This window comes from Solanum verrucosum, unplaced genomic scaffold, assembly GCF_900185275.1.
Source record: "Solanum verrucosum unplaced genomic scaffold, falcon-dt-bn FXZP01000011.1, whole genome shotgun sequence".
NCBI lineage: Eukaryota > Viridiplantae > Streptophyta > Magnoliopsida > Solanales > Solanaceae > Solanum > Solanum verrucosum.
Window position 1 is genome coordinate 1 of NW_026020058.1, and position 14,547 is coordinate 14,547.

Consider the following 14,547-nt stretch of genomic DNA (forward strand, 5'->3'; position numbering starts at 1 on the left):
CGCCTTAGAAAGAGCAACAATTAGAAAGAACTAATTTGGAAAGAAGATAATTTGAAAGCTTTCAAGTTATGCTTAAGTTGTGAGTTTTGAATCGACTTCAAACGGCCATAATTTTCAGTACATGATAAGTTAGGTGGCCCAAAAGATATCATATGAAATGTCTTGGAATCCTCTTTCCAACGCCACCGAGTTTGCGAAACTTCCAGCTTATATGAAGGAGATATGCCCGTTTGAAGTCAGGCTATCCAAATAAGGAATGTTACCCAAAAATATGAAGGTTATTTTAGTCTTTTCCTTACCCAATTAGATTATTTCATTTTTGTAAGGTTTTAGGGGTATAAACTAATTTGGTTCGGTTTTATAATCCTAATTCACGCGTAGGGTTTTTAAAAAGAGTTTAAGAAGAGAAAAGAGGAGAAAGGAAGGAAGATTCAAGGTGTTCATCGAAGGTTGTTTCGCCAAGGGTTTGATCCCTAAGAGGTAAGTTCAGTTCTCCTACTGTTGGATTCATTCGGCCACAATCCAATCATGCTATTTTGATGAAATTTCATTCTAAAAGTTGAAGGATTTGAGTTCTTGATGAATTTTCATGAAATTCCATTCATAATCTTGATTGTTGGGATTTTGATGAATTCTTGATATAAAAGTTAGTGATTTGAGGGTGGTTTTGAGTAGATTATCCTGTGCATATATTGGGTATTCGAATCTACGTAATCAAGGAAGAAACCATTGAATTCTAGGTGAATTGGGGTCAGAAAAATGAGAAAAGAAATTCGTCGGGGTTTTCAGGGCAAGGGTTGCCATGCCACCCCATCAATGCGCTAACAGAGGGTGTTTGTAGGATAGGGCTGGCACCCTGCGCCACTCAGTGCGCCAGGGTCACCTACCCCTACCCGTTCTCCGTCAGTTAGTCTGTCTGAGTTCTTTCAAAGGGTACCTTTACCGCTCCTTTGATTCTAACTAATCTAAACTACTTCTAAGCATATAAAATAACTCATAACATGAACTATAACCTTGAATTCATAATTCAAATTCAAGGTAGAGCTAAGAGTCAAGTATTGTGAGTTCTTCGAGTTATTTTAAAAATTTCTTTTACAATCTCTTAAAAAAAATTAAGACTTCAACATTTGAGTTTGAGAAAGCGTGGAGTTGAGATCATTTTCTTTAAAATGATATATGGGAACTAAGTATTCCCAAGAGAAATGTTTCTACATTTAAGAAAAGAAGAAACACCGATTTCCAAAATAGTTCATGAGTATTTTTAGAAGTTATATTTTTAGATTAGTATTGAGCACTCATATGGGGAAGAGTTCTAACAACTCACAATCCCCATAAACCATGTAGCCAATATGGGTAGAAAGGGTCATACTTTTTAGATGATTCCTTATTACTTTTTAGCATAAACTAGTAGATCCACTTAGTTGAGGAGTTCAATACCCCGGAAAGGTATAGGATAGTTCTTGCAGCATGGACGAGACGTTGTATCATCACATAGCTCATAGTGATGGTTGTCAATTAGAGAATCTTCCAAACAGAGTTTATCTTGTATTTTTACATGCAAACTGATATATATTGTATTTTTCAATACAGTGAGTTGATATCTACTATTTAAAAGGCTTTTCTTTATATCACATTAATGTTATTGCTTTTATATTGAAATGAGTTGAGTTGAGACGAGGTAAGTTGTATCTTCAATTCCAATTCAAGCTTATGTCATATTTTAGATTTCCCCTCACATGTTCGTACATTCCATGTACTGGCACCATTTGGCCTGCAACATTTATGATGCAGATACAATTAACCAGGATCATCAACCAGCGCTTCATTCATCCAGTTAAGTTCGAGAGTTGTCTGTGAGGCTCTTTGCTTCAGAAAGATCCCTTATTTACATTCAGTTATTTCACTTGTTAGATGATCAAAGTTCTTGTCCTGACATCTCTCATAGTAGAAGAGGCTTCATAGATAGATAAACATGGTTCATGATTCTTTTCATTTTCAGTTGTTTATGCTAAGACTTGAGTTGCCTGTTTGGCTTATTGAATGTTTTATTTCTAAAATGTTCTGAGTATTTCTTTGAGACATTGAGTAAAGTTGTGCTTTTGAGTTCATCTTATTTATGAGTAACTCTTCCGCTAAGAGGACAAGTGTTTGCTTGGGGCTAGTAATGGTTCTCGAGTGCCAGTCATGTCCTGGATGTAGGCTCGGGGAGTGACAATTAGATCAGAAGAAGATTAACACTATTAAAGATGACCCAACCTATCCATGATTATTTAGTTTTATTGAGAAATCCAATACTACCCCTAGTGATATCAATGTTCAATTTCCCACACCCCTAGAGTTTACAAATTTTGTGAACATTTGCTTGCTTAGAGATTGTTACAATAATGAGCCTAAATTTGTGCTGCTAAATTTGGTGAAATCATCCACTTATTTTGCCCCTTTACAACATTGAGACTAGTTATGATTTAAGTCCCTAATGGAATCCTTAACCTCACACCATTTCTTTTGGTATTCGACCCTGACTCTTAGTTGTGTATTTTAATTGACATCAAACACCTATGCTTTTGATTAGTTTTGAGGAGTAGTTTGAGCATTTAATAAAGTTGTGCATGTGATGGGGAATGATAGCTAGAAATTCAATTTTAGAAGTAATTTGAATACGAATTTGTTTTGTAGGTGAACAAACTTAGGCTTGAGCCTCTTGTTGTGTTCTTTTGTTAGGTGAAACAATGAATATATATAGTGGTGACGACTCTAGTAACCATGCATAAGATAATGAAATTACAAAGAAAGAAGTGGTGATTTCTCATATTACCAATGAAGTTGGAGCAATTTTGTTACCACCGATACAGAAGGATATCACATTTGTCGTAACCAAGTCCATGTCGCAGCTTATTAAATTGAGAGGATTATTTTGGACTAATGATCACCTCCATAAGTTTTTGAATGTGTGCACCCCTTTTTGGTTGATGATATTTCAAAAGAGTCAATGTGGTTGAGGTTATTCCATTTTTCTTTAACGGGGTAATCCACCACTAGGTGGTTGATTGAGTTGTCGAGAACGTGTATTACCTCATGGGAAGAATTGATTAAAGCTTCCCTTGAAAGGTTCTTTCCTCCGTCTAAAGTAATGAAATTAAGGAAAGATATTCAGAATTATGAAATATTGAATGGAGAACTCGTACATAAAGCGTGGTTACAATTTAAGAGAGTGTTGTTATTATGCCAAAAATATGGTTTTCCTGATAAGCTATTGTTACTATACTTTACCACTGTCTTGATGTTGTAAATAAAGGATTGGTTGATCATATTGTTCGGGTGGCATAGTTAAGCAACCATTCATACAAGCATCAAGGGTGCTTAATGAGATGACAAAAAATAACCAATTTTGGTACACGAGAGAAGATTATGTGTCACTTCCACACTTGGTTATGTTTAAGGAACCAAAAGAGAACAACCAAGAGTGTGACAAAAGCATTTCTAAATTGACTGCTCAACTTGAAATATTATCCAAGCGTGTTATTGGAAGTGGGGAAAATTAAGTGAATGTGATGTTCTAGAGAATCTATGGTGATGGGGCTCACATGAGAGGTGAAAAATCAGAGGGTTTGCGGCTAAGCTATCCAAGACTTTTCGAAAATCAAAGTTTGACCAAAAATAATGACAAAAGATGCTATGAAAGAGAATGAGAAGATGCTTAATGTGTACCACCTTTAAACCTACATTATACGATGAATAATCCAAGCGATGATTTGTTGACTAAAATTCTCGACAAAATGGAGGGCTTTGATACGATTTTGCAAGAAATGACAAGTGACGTTTCAGCTTTGTCCACCACTGTAATCTCACAATCATCCTCCATTAAGTTTCTTGAAGAAAATATGGGGCAGCTTACTGCTTTTGTGTATGTTAATCCCTATGAGAATTCAATGACTCATGTAAATGAAAATAGTAAGTTTGCTATCCAAGTTTCATCCATATTTACTACAAGTGGGATGACTTTGAAAGAAATAACAAGGCCCAATAATGTAGATGCTCAAGGGGGTGATTGCCAATGATGAATCGACTAAGGGAATGGGTAAGACAAACAAAAGAGGTTGAAGGTTAGCCGGAGTAAGATGTGAAGGAAGACGGTGTTGAAGCCTCATCCACATTGTTTCAAATCAAGATAAAGCGTCATTTTCGTCAAAGATTAAGGAAGTAAAATGACAGTTTGAAATTCCAAAGGTTCGTGGAGATAGTGAAAGATTCGAAGGTAAATATTCCATTGGTGGATGTCTTGACCAAAATGTCGGGTTATGCCAAATATATGAAAGAATTGGTGACAAAGGAGAGGGTGATAGATTGTGAAATAATTTAAATATCGCAAACATGTGATGCGGTGATCACAAAGAATACAATCCTTGTGAATGATGATCTAGGATCTTTCTCTATTTCATGCACTATTGGTCTGTGCACTTTTGCAAAATCCTTGTGCGATCTTTGTGAAAGTATAAATTTGATGTCGTTGATGATATTTTATAAGATTGGGCTTGATGAACCAAAACCAAGAAATATGAGGCTCTTAATGACTGGTCATTGGCTGGTCTATGATGTTTTGGTGAAGGTTGATGAATTTGAGTTCCCCACTGATTTTGAAGTGCTTTATTGTGAGGTTGATATTGATATGTTGGTTATTCATGGTAGACCATTCTTGGTCACGGGCAATGCTTTGGTTGATATGGAAGGCGGCGAGTTGAAATTTTCAGTTAATGACAAAGTAGTGAACTTCAATATACATAGATCGTTGAAATATCCAAGTGATATGCACATTGTATCACATTTGAATAAGATTGATGACTCTATGACATGTATTGGGATGTAGCATTGTCACGTCCCAATATATACCCTAGGCGTAACATGACATATAGGATCTCGAGAGGCCCCACACAATTCCTTTAGCATGAATCATACAATATAATAGAAATAAAGACTTTAAAAGATACCATTCTAAACATTTTAAGCGTTTAACAAAGAGGAAGTCTACCAGAGTCTCAAAAGTCATCTAAAACATCATAAGGAAAGTGATTAGGACATAAATCATACATCACATACAAAGTATGAAACTAAAGTACAAGAAAGCAATAAAAGAGTCTCGGTCCTTGGAACATGATGACTCACCCATCTTCAAAGTCTATAGCGGATCAACTTGCCATGAGTATGGGAGTTAGGAGCATCGGACCCGAGATTAGTGAAACAATATAGGCACAAGTATGCATTAGTACATTGAATGCACTAAGTATTAGGTAATATGCATAAACATTGGCATGATAACATGAATGACTTAAAACGTGTAGGCATGATCATAATAAAACATTTAAAAGCTTTCAGAGAAGAAGTGGCATAAAAATCGTAAAATATAGTCAAAAATACATTATCATAAAGGACATAAGAAAAGCATGAAAAAAATACAAATATTTTGTGGGATCTTCACTTTAACCGATAATAAGACCATGAGAGCTATACCATGAAATATGGTATATCCCTCATGCTAAAAGAAGGGGAAACTACTTGTTAAGATAGAATCTATACATATCATCATTTGTTAAAGTGGATCCACTAGCTAGGTCATTTATGACAATTCTATGGGGGCACGAGTTAGGGAATCAAGGTTGCCAATAGATACTGCCCTATTTAAGCCTCCACCTCAAAGCCCTCTCGGTGCTAAGTCTAAATTCCAACAGAACAAATAAAATTCAAATATCATTTTAACATAGGAAATGCGATGATCAATACCAATGCACACTTTTGAGATCAAAACATAGAATACCTCCTTAAACATAATTCAACATAGATGAGAAAACATTTTACCCATGTGAATTCGTTTGCGAAAAATACCTTTCACATTCATGAGCATCATAATAAGTGAGCAATCCTTTCCCAATAGCATGTATACTTTCCTTTCAAAGCATCCCCAAATCATTTATATTCATTTCATAAACACATGCATATATTTATAATTTCATAATTCGTAGATTTATGGGTTTATCGTAGGATCAAAGTTGAAAAATATACTTTGAGCATGGGTCAATGCAATTCATAATAAATATCATGGATTAACATCGATTCATATATTAGGAGACTTATTTAACCATAATCATTAACAATTAGATGAAATCCACATTCATTAAATGTAAACCTTAACCAAGTCAGTTTTGCTTCTGACTTGCAAAATCCGTTCATGAACTGCAATTTTGTTGAATGATATGGGGAGCGAGACATTCCAAACATTAATTAGACAAGAATGATAAAGTTTTGAGACTTTGAGCCCATTGATGTAAATAATCTATTGTGTCTTCCTATACTAAGTGATATGGCTTCCGTAGGAGAATGATCGACAAGAGAAGGTGGAGACCAGTCAAATGAACTTGATGATTGTGGTTGGACTCCCATGACTCACTTTAAACATCGAAAGTGAGTTCGTACTAGGAGTTAACAAAGAAACATGTTATGGAAAAGATGGTAAGGAGATCCAAAACAAATATTTGATTGTGCACTCAAAGACGGAAGAAATAAAGGTGCACCACTGCCAAGTGTTGTGTCGACCAATTACATTAGGAGAATATTTTCCTAGTTGGTTTTACACCAAGTTCGCATGCGATGGGACGAAAGCTCTATGTTTTTATGTCGATGAGAAGGAAAAGAAAGATGCAACTCTATCATGTCCATCACCAAACGATGCTCCAAAGTGATTTCCTGAAGTTGAGAATGCATGCATGGCCAAAATCGCATTATCTGACGATGATCTTCTATTTCGTGACAAACTTCCTAATCGCCTTTTATTCATGGTTTGTTTTGCACATGAGAAAAGGGTAAACAGAATCCTAGTCGATGGAGGATCTTGAATTAACATCCTTCCAATTCGCACAATGAAAGAACTTGGGATCTCAACTGCAGATCTTACTGACAGTCACTTGATGATCCAAGGATTTAACCAAGGAGGACAAAGGTCCATAGGGATCGTCATAATAGACCTCACCATTAGAGAGTTGCAATCAAACATGTGGTTACATGTAATTGATGCAAAGACATCATACAACATTTTACTTGGTACGCCGGGGGTACATGAGAACAAAGCAGTCCCCTCTACCTACCACCAATGTTGGAAGTATTATGAGGATGTAGTTGCAAGAATGATTATTGCATAAATTCGGTGTTGACAATGAATTTTTAATGATTATCCTTTTGACTTTGGGCGATCATGTTGCAGCTCACCAAATTGGAGTAAAAATTCCCCTACACAATTGGTATAGTCGGCGATCATCCCTTGGTTGGTGATCCGCCGAATAGTTCAACGCTCTTAATTCTCACTCATTTAGGTAGTTCCTCCCTGTACGCTTGATCATATCATTTCTTTACATTGAGGACACTACATTTTACTTTTTGGTGGGGTTAAGCCACTTGTGTTAATACTCTCCTTTGATGTGCTTGTTATTTCGATGTTGTTTCATTTACTTTTTTCTCTCTTTACCCTGCTCTCCCCTTGAATTTTGAAACTAATGAAATGTTTGAGTTGTCACTAATAATAATTTGAGGATTGATTTGGTTCAGTATCGATGTCTTGAATAGTACTCATGATGAGCATGATGTATACTATTTGTGTTGCAAGAACAAAATAGATGTGGTCGCACTTTTGGGCGATCTCTTTGAATCTTTTGTTGACTAGCTACGTTTCGATGTGATCCTTGCAATGAACATCACACGTGTAATTTTTATACTTTCGGACTATTCTAAATAAGTGTATTCGAAGTGTCATATATGGTGAGGTCTTACCTGAAAGCATGTATGTGGACTCCTAGAATTTTTTTTTAGTCTAATTGTTTAAACCTTTGTAAGTGTAAGGCATAATCTTGGGAAATAATTCTAAAAAGGAACCCAAATTTTCATATCCTTTGTGACTACCTTGTGAGGGTATGCATCCGTCTTGGCACCATTTGAGCCTAAACTATTTGTTGACAAAACCACATTGAAACATTTTGAGCCTATATTGTCTCCACATTATCATCCAAAATCCTTTTTGAAGCATTATTATAATTTAATAGACAAGTTAGGCCTAATGCCTAAGTTGGAGTGTGGAAAGGAAGGATGAATGTAAGCCAAGTGAAGGGAAAATAAAGATGAAAGAAGAGTCAACTTTGAAGTTTGTTACAAGAAGAAGCAAGTAGGAACCCCACTTTAAGAAAATGAATATTAAATTTTGAAAAATTGAAATGAAAAAGAGAAGTTGATAATATTAAGGGGATCCCGAATAAAGTGGGTGACAAATTAAAGTTTGAGTTCTCAAATGAAAAATAATGAAAAGAACATGAGAGGAGGTGAAGATGATTGCAATAATGTTTTGAAAAGATGAGGTCACCAAGTCAAATTTATCATACCTTAACCCTCAACGCCATTACAAGCCTAAAAAATCCCTTGAGATCTTGCATGAACTAGGTTGTCTATCGATTGGAAATATGGGTAAACCTATGGAATGAAGATTACATGTATTTCTCTTTTGACAGAGTGATAGTTGCATTGACTCCTTATTTGTTTGTTTATTTTCTTTGTGAGAGCATGAAATATTTATTGATGTGAAGTCAATTGAATGCATTTGTTGAAACATGATTTTGCATTACAAAAAAAACTATAGTGATTTTGAGCTTGTGTTGAAACTGGTTAGTCATCATTGGAAGCTTCTTGATCATGACTGATTGTAGCAAGTTGTTGAGAGTAATCTTGTAATGGCACTTGCATGTTAGGCCTCATTGAATATTATTGTAGACACCCTTATTGAGCTAATTATGTTCTTGATTTACTTGTGGACAAACAAAAGTTTAAGTTGGGGGTGTTGCTTAGTGGTAGATTTGCACTCATGTGAGGACTATTTAGCTCAACAATTATTTTTCTCAATGCCTAATTATGTCCTACTCTAATGATATTTTGATCATCTGCAGCTACGAAGGCTAAAGAACATGACAAGGATGAATATGTGAAAGAATAGCCAAAAATAATGAAATGAAGTGAAAACTCCACATTATGTGATCACCTATTGAAAATGGTGAATAACCAAACGGGTACGATAGCACCCCATTTGACAATACATTGAGCCAATTACTTGAGGTTGGATGGCGAACTCATGGAGAGATGGAGATGCGCCAAATGAAAAAGGCAAACAAGGTGAACATTGCCGTTTTTGACAATATCGAGTGACAAAATGGTAGTTTAAAAATTGAATAACAGTGGTAATCGGCGATTCGCTGAACAAGAAAAATATACTCAAACGAGATCGCCGACTGATCAGGTTCAAACATTTGAAGCATGGAGCAAGAAGACGGTGAGTTGAATAATGACTAGCGATTTACCGAATGAGCTTAGTGAGCTCGAATAACATCACCGAGTGAGTAACATATTAAGTTTTGTGCCAAATCTTGGGAAACTATGAATAGCCTAAAGGATTGAGAAAAAGGGGTTCAAAATTTTTGGGAGAGTTCTTAATATTATTTAGAGAGAAACACTTCCTATTTAGTGAACAACCCTTTTAGTTTTTGGGATTTTTAATTTTTTTATATTGAATTTGATAAACTAAGTTGATTTTGAAGTGTGTTTGCTTGTAATTACTCAAATTCATGTTACCCACAACTGGTTTCATGCAAGGTATAAATTCTCTACACTTTGTAATGTGTGGCTGAACCCCCAATCTCTTGGGGTGTTATTATGGGGTTGGGTGTTGATTTAACGTAGTGGGTATTTTGAATTGCTCTATTTTATAGTTGTTAACCGTGGATTTGAACTGTCATCATGCGGTTAGCTCATGACTGAAGGTGGCCAACTTGATTTTAGTTATATCACGACCCAGACCATCATGATTGGCACCCAAACTAACCCTTTGGTGGGAGAACCACAACTATAGCCCAAACCAAGCAACTAAACCAAAAACTAAGCATTTATGGATACGAAGAGAGGAATAATAGCTAAAAACAGAAGTTCCCATAAAATTCCAAAAGATCTAACAACTAAACAAAGCAGAATTTACACCTAGAAACTGAAAGTCAATGTGCCGAAACATCTAAAGTTAAACAAGTCTAAACAAGAAGGGATACAACCCCAAACTAATGAACTAAGCAACTAACTAGAAAAGTCTAAGTCCGAAATGTTGACATAGACGAAAGAAAAACTCATGGCAGCCTGGAAGAACTGGCTCACCCTTGAATTTGAAGCGATCACTGATCTTCTAAACGAGGTCTGTCAGTAGCTGCCTGAATATGCCCTGTACTTAACAAAGAAAGAGCAAGTGTAGTATCAGTACACAACCACAATGTACTGGTAGGATCACGCGGCTATCCCACTAACTATAACATACATAAGTCAATACAACAATATAATCATATGCATATATTGAACATATACACTCTCATCAACATTTATAAACAAGGTACAGTTTCACATTTATGAAGATACACAATTATATCAAATCATTGGTCCTCTCATAGAACCCAAACCCAAAAAGTTAGTATACCGCAACGTGGTACCCAATCCAATGTTTATGCCGGAACGTGGCAACCGATCACAGAAATATGCCAGAACGTGACAGTCAATTAAAGATAGTGTGTCGGAATGCAACACCAGATCCATTCAACAAGCCACAAATACAATCACAAGTACATTCTCATAATCATACAATCAAGTCATGATTTCATGGCATTCGTCATTCATATATCCTCATTTACAAAAAGTCTGATCAATAATACAACATTCCCATACATACATGTATCATAATGAAGCAAGAACAAACATACATAACACAACCATAGAATCACAATCATCACCTACCTCGAAAGCAGCTTGAAACCCTAAGAAACTTGATCCTTCCCTTTCCGAATTTGTTCCGCTTGTTCTTGGTCTACGAACAATCAATTAATAAGAGAATCAATAAACAATCACCAATTACCTAAAATTCAAACAATTCTATAAACCTTAGATTAAACCTAGGATCCCAAGTATCCAAAGTAAAGATTTTTCCACTATAGTTTCTAAATCAAAACCCTCCCCAATGGATAATTACCCATTAGATTACATTCTACGGATCGAAAAACGTATTCAGGGAGTGAAAAACTTACCTTTAGCCTCGAGAATAGTGGAAAACTGTCAAGAATCGTCTGGGGTTCGTTCCTTAGCTCTATTAATCGAAAAAGTGCAGAATAAAGACATTTTTGGGGTTTATTTACAACTTTAAGTCGCGTCGGGCTTGCCACAGCTGCACCCACTCTGCTACAGCAGCCCTGCCAGATCGACCAAAAGCACCGCCAAAGCAGCTTGCACGAAATAGCGAGCTATTTTAATAATTCCAAGACCCACATTTCACAACACACCTTTAACCAACAACGCTCAGAAAATATCGTTCACGCTAAGATCGATTTCGGGAGTTCTACTCACTCGAATTCAATTTCGTAAAGTCATACGGGTTCCTTAACGACTTATCTAACTACTCATAAAATCATAAATAATTCATCCAATTGTTACCAGATTTCCCTACACCTTAATTACTCGAATTTCGTCCAAATCTGGACTACGTTGGGAAATTCCAAGTTACTACAAAAAAGTTTTTCAACCCAAAAATTTTCCACCCTGGCTTTTCTATAAAGACAGAAACCGATCATTATAATAAATACCCATCACTCATAACTTAGGAAAAATAGGCTAATGAAGGGATAAAGTAGTACCTGAATCGACGAACAATTGGGGATACTTGCATCGCATGTCCCTCTCGGTTTCCCAAATAGATTCCTCAACTGGACGATGCTTCCATTAAAGTTTCAATGACTTAATATCCTTGGTCATCAACTTACGCACATCACGATCAAGAATTACAATCGGTTCCTCCTCATATTGGAGGTCTTTGTCTAACACAATTGAGTCCCACATAATGATATAATCCCCCTCACCATGATACCTCTTCAACATGGACAAATGAACTCCCGATAAATTAGGAGGTATACCCAATCTATACGCCACCAGTCCTACACATTCAAACATCTCAAAGGGACCAATGTATCTGTCACGACCCGAGCCTACACAAACTCCACTATATCCTTCTTAATGCATAACCACCAATAAATTTGCTTCAAATCTCGATACATCATGGTCACACTCAGATGAATAGAATATCATGAACCATGGGATTCTATCAACGGCTTTTGAATCAAATCATCAACTTGAGGAACACAAATTCTCACTTTGAAATTGAGCACACCTTCCGCATCAAGAGTGGTTTCTTGTGCCTTACTACTCACGGTCTTCTTTCTAAGATCCTCCAAATTCTCATCCTCAAATTGTTTGGCCTTCAACCCTTCAATGAATGTGGCCCTAACCTCAATGCTAGCTAACACCCCACCTTTATCTGACATGCCTAACTACATGAACTTAGACTCTAAGGTCTGAATTTCCTTAGTCAAAGGTCGCTTGGTTACACTCAAGCAAGCTAGACTGCCTATACTCACCACTTTTCGACTCAAAGTGTCTGCCACCACATTAGCCTTACCCGGATGGTATTGAATGGTGACATCATAATCTTTAAGTGACTCCATCCACCTTCGTTGTCTCAAATTCAAATCTTTTTTAGTGAACACATGATACAAACTACGATGATCAGTAAACACTTCACACTTAACACCATAGAGGTAATGTTGCCATATCTTAAGAGCAAACACTACTACTGCCAACTCCAAATGATATGTTGGATAATTCCTCTCATGCACCTTCAATTGACGCGAGGCATAAGCTATAACATTCTTATCTTGCATCATTACAACACCCAACCAAGAATGTATAACATCACAATAAACAATAAAATTTATACCTTCAACCAGTAATGCTAGAATAGGCGAGGTGGTCAAGAGAGTCTTGAGCCTTTGAAAGCTCCCCTCACATTTTTAGTCCATTCAAATGGTAACTACTTTTTGGTCAAATTAATCAAGTGAGTGGCAATAGAAGCAAAGTTCTTCATAAATCGGTGATAGTAGCTAGCAAGCCCCACAAAACTCCTAACTTCCGTCACAGAGCTAGGCCGAACCCAATTCTTAACCACTTCAATCTTTTGAGGATCTACCATTACCTCTTCTTTTGAGACTACATTTCCCAAAAATGCAACCGAAGTGAACTAAAATTTACACTTAGAAAATTTAGCATACAACCTTAGTTTCCCAAGAACACCCAGAACAATACGAAGATGGTCGGCATGCTCTTCCTGAATTTTCAAATAGACCAAAATATCATCAATAAAGACTATAACAAACAAATCCAGAATGGTTTGAACACCCAATTCATCAAACTCATGAAGGCTGCAGGCGCGTTGGTCAAACCAAAAACTAATAGTGCCAATAGCAACTTCTTAATGCCATCTTGGGCACATCCTCATGCCTAATTTTAAACTTATGGTAACCAGACCTACATCAATCTTAGAGAAAACTGATGCACCTTGCAATTGGTCAAAAAGATCATCTATTCGAGGCAAGGGATATTTGTTTAGAATAGTGACCCTACTCAATTGCCGGTAATCTATACACATTCTCATACTACCATTTTTTTCTTAACAAACAAAACTGGAGCACCCCATGGAGAAGAGCTAGGATGAATAAATCCCTTATCAAAAAGCTCTTGGATTTGAGCCTTAAGCTCTCTTAACTATGTCGAAGCCATGCGTTATGGAGGGATAGAAATGGGACGAGTACCAGGTTCATAATCAATACAGAAGTTTATATCTCTATGCGGAGGCATACCAAGCAAGTCATTAGGATACACTTTTCTAAATTCTAACACCACAAGAATAGACTTAATAGATGGAGTCTCAACTCAACATCCCTAATATGAGAAAAATAAGCCAAATAACCATGCTCTATCAGTTCACTAGCCTGAATGGAGGATATGATCTTAGCTTGCTTAGGCTTGTACAACCCTTCCCACTCTAAGTTTTCCCTTCCCGAAATTTATAGAGTTAAAGACTTAGTATTACAATTAAGCACATCATAATAGGAGGACAAGTAAGCCATGCCTAAGATTATATCAAAGTCAGTCATATCCAAATTCACCAAATCAGCCCAAGTCTGAAAACCCTTAAACAAAATAGGACAAGCACGATAGCCATGGGTAACTATGACAAACTTTCCAAATGGGGTATAAATATGGATGGGGGCATCTAGTATATCCCAAATCATAGCAAATTCTGAGGTGAATCGCACGGATACATATGAATAAGTAGAACCTGGATCAAATAACACATTAGCCATCCGGTCACAAACAAGAATAGTAAATGTGATCACCGTGTCAGATACCTCTGCCTCATTCTTACCCGGAAAGGCGTAACGCTGAGCCCTATGATCATGTCGAGCGGCTTCCCTACCTGGTTGCACATTATCCCTGCTCGCGTTACCATTCCCTTTACCTCTACGGCCTTGTTGATTACCTCTTCTCCTACCTTGTGACGTCCTCTACAATTATTACCATTTCTCGAGGGTACCACTGCTCTAGTCTGCT